Source organism: Diuraphis noxia, unplaced genomic scaffold, assembly GCF_037042655.1.
Source record: "Diuraphis noxia isolate RWA-SAM2 unplaced genomic scaffold, SU_Dnox_SAM2 contig0001, whole genome shotgun sequence".
Lineage (NCBI taxonomy): Eukaryota > Metazoa > Arthropoda > Insecta > Hemiptera > Aphididae > Diuraphis > Diuraphis noxia.
Window position 1 is genome coordinate 17,931,725 of NW_028301711.1, and position 3,554 is coordinate 17,935,278.

A 3,554-nucleotide genomic window follows, 5' to 3' on the forward strand; every position below is an offset into this window, starting at 1 on the left:
CCAAATTTTAGCACGTGATTAGCATGAATTTGCACGACTGACTCCGAAATTCGCACGTGTTTGGTTCGCGAGTAAAACCCGTCGTCTCGCCAACACCGTTAGCCTTAAAAATTGTATAATTATTATTTTATATTATGTTGTAAAATACATTCTATGTTAATCGATCTTATGATTTATCAGTGGCAGACTTAAATATAATGCCCATCGTGGATTCGTTGTTTATAACATGGTCGTAAAATATTTGATTGTTTTGATTTAAAATAGTATTAATCATCAAATCAAATATTAAACGCATTTCTTTAAACACCGATATAGCTTCATTTGGATTATCACAAAGGTTTAACACGATTATGTTTTATTTTGTTTTAAATTATTATTGCCGTGGTATGACGCGTGAGCTGGGTATTTCCGAACATACGTTCATCGACGTCCCATCGTATTATTGACATTGTTCACTGCCTATTGGTCACTAAAAATAAATTGTACTAATACATTGTTACTTTATTATTAATAATCATTCAGATTTTTGTTTTATTATTCCAATTTTAACGCCGTTGAAGTTAAACGTTGTTCTCTGTGTTGTTCTCCATGTTATAATTTTTCCGTTTAATATTAATTCATTAATCATTACTAGTTGCGTTTTGCACACCGAACAAGCAACACGTATGTTTCGCTTTCGCAGTTCGCGAGATAGTGCTGACTAAGTTATTACAATTTTTTTTTGTTAATGTTTACAATGCAAACCACGGCCTGTCGGACGGATGGTAAGTTTTTATAAACAAATATTTTTTTTAAGTGGGTCACACTAAAACTGACCGAATTGCAAAATGTATGCAAATATGGAGGTCGATTCAAATCTGCCGCATGATATAACAGTTGATGCTAGTATTTGGACACAAATACAAAACGACAATCCGACCTTGAAACAAATGGTAACGGAATTTCGATTAAACAATGAGAAATTACAACTTCAGATTTCTGAAATGAACGCTGGGAGCTCCAAAGAAATTTTGAGCTCGCCAAAAAAAATAATCAAAGTGACGAAAAAAGTAGCGAAAACTTCTGTAAAAATCCATAAACCACCTCCAATAACAGTATGTGGTGTAAACGATTTTAAAAAATTAATGATTAATTTAAAACTCGAAGAAGCTGAAGGACACGAGCAACAAATGAAAACTTTGGATAATGGTGAAATTAAGATACTAACAGGCGACGAACACCAGTTTCGACGAACTATAAAAGTATTAGAAGAGTAAAAAGTTGAGTATCATAGATACCAACTTAAAACTGAAAAAAAGTTTCGGGTGGTAATTCGTGGATTACATCCTGAAACTGATCTCTGTGATATTAAAAACGAATTATCCGAGCTAGGACATTTTGTACATACTGTCACGAACATTCAAATAAAAAAAAAAGTCGACCCTAACAACAAGTTTAGTGATCGAACTATTGTAAGACTTCCATTATTCTTCGTGGATTTGGAACCACAAGCAAACAACAAAGATATTTATAATATTAAAAACTTGTGTTATCATATAATAAAAGTAGAACCCCCAAGGAAAAAAAAAGAAGTTCTACAATGCAAAAATTGTCAACTATTTGGTCACACTCAAAACTACTGTTTCAAAACACCAAAATGTGTAAAATGTAGTGAAGGACATACTTCACTAAATTGCCCTAAGTCTAAGAAATCAAAGGCGAAATGCGCAAACTGTGGTGAAGCACATACTGCAAATTGGAAAGAATGCATCATTTATAAAAATGCAATAGAAAAAGCTCACCCTAAAAAAAACTACATCAGTACAAAGAATACAACAGAAACCTGTGAAAACAGTCACTCAAGAAGTTTCTATTGCACAGATGGCTAGTTCTTCAAACAAAAATCAAAAGGGTCCACCGATTCAAACCCATACACAACAAAACCAAAATGTACCGTCGCTATCTGACGTTATGTCAGCATTAACAAAATTAAATGAGAGATTGGACAGGCTTGAAAATAGCCAGCCGAAAACCAAAGCGCAAAAGAAAAAGAAATGAGTAGAACGCTTCGAATCATAACATGGAACGCTAATGGGCTTGTACAACGAAAACAAGAACTTGAACATCTTATGAATAACGAAAAAATTGATATAGCTTTAATTTCAGAAACCCACTTCACAACGTGGACCACTCTAAAATTACATGGCTATCGAATATATATAACAGAACATCCGAGCAATCGTGCTCATGGAGGAACTGCAGTAATAATAAAAGAAACAATTAAACATTATGAACTTGATAAACATCCTCAAGAATATTTACAGGCAACTAGTGTCCATATCAATGACGGCAACAATGATCTAACTATCTCTGCAATTTATTGTCCACCAAGACATAAAGTAGATGACAAAAAATTCATTGAATTCTTCCAGACACTCGGTAGCAGATTCATTGCTGGAGGAGATTATAATGCCAAACACACATTTTGGGGATCGAGATTGATTACCACCAAAGGGCGGGAATTGTTCAAATCAGCAAATAAAATTAAAGCACAATTCATTTCAACTAGAAAACCAACATATTGGCCGACTGACCCAAATAAATTACCTGATCTTATTGACTTTTACGTAATGAAAGGAATTTCATCAAATTATACGGAAGTTGAAGGACTACTAGAACTTACGTCAGATCACATTCCTGTGCTTCTCTCATTAAGCTCTGATGTGATAATGAAACAAAAAAAAATGTCTATAACAAACAAAAAATCAAATTGGGACCTATTCAGAAATACCCTCGAAGAAAAAATAATACTTTCAACTCGATTAAGAACAATAGCAGATATTAATATTGCCGTAAAAAAAATAACCTATGACATTGTTAGTGCGGCGAAAATAGCAACTCCGGTAGGTATCAATGGTAATCACCAGTTAACTTACCCACTAGAAATAAGAAAACTAGTCCAACATAAACGTCGAGCGAGACGAACATGGCATAGTACACGGAACCCAACGGATAAAACGGAATGGAACCGAGTAAGCAAAATTCTTCATGACAAAATCAAAGAAATGAAAAATGAAACATTCAAATCATACTTAAGTGGTCTCACTGCGACGGATCATACTGATTATTCATTATGGAAAGCCACAAGACTCATGAAGAAGCCCCGTGTTCAGATACCACCACTCCACAAAGAAGACGGCACCTGGGCACGAAGCGAACAAGAAAAAGCCGAAATATACGCTCGGCATCTTGAACACGTATTTATGCCAAACACTATTAACTCTGAGCTTGACACCTTGCAATGCCAATCTCTTAATGCAGCACGTGAAAAAATCAAATATTTCTCACCGTTGGAAATTGCAAAAGAAATAGATAACAACTTAAACCCAAAAAAATCACCAGGCTATGATGAAATTAGTCCAAAAATACTGAAAGAACTTCCAAAGAAGGCTATTATTCATCTTACACACATATACAACGCTATTTTGCGCTTGGAATACATTCCAGAACAATGGAAACGGGCACAAGTTATTATGTTGCTCAAACCAGGAAAACCACCTGAAAATGTCACATCA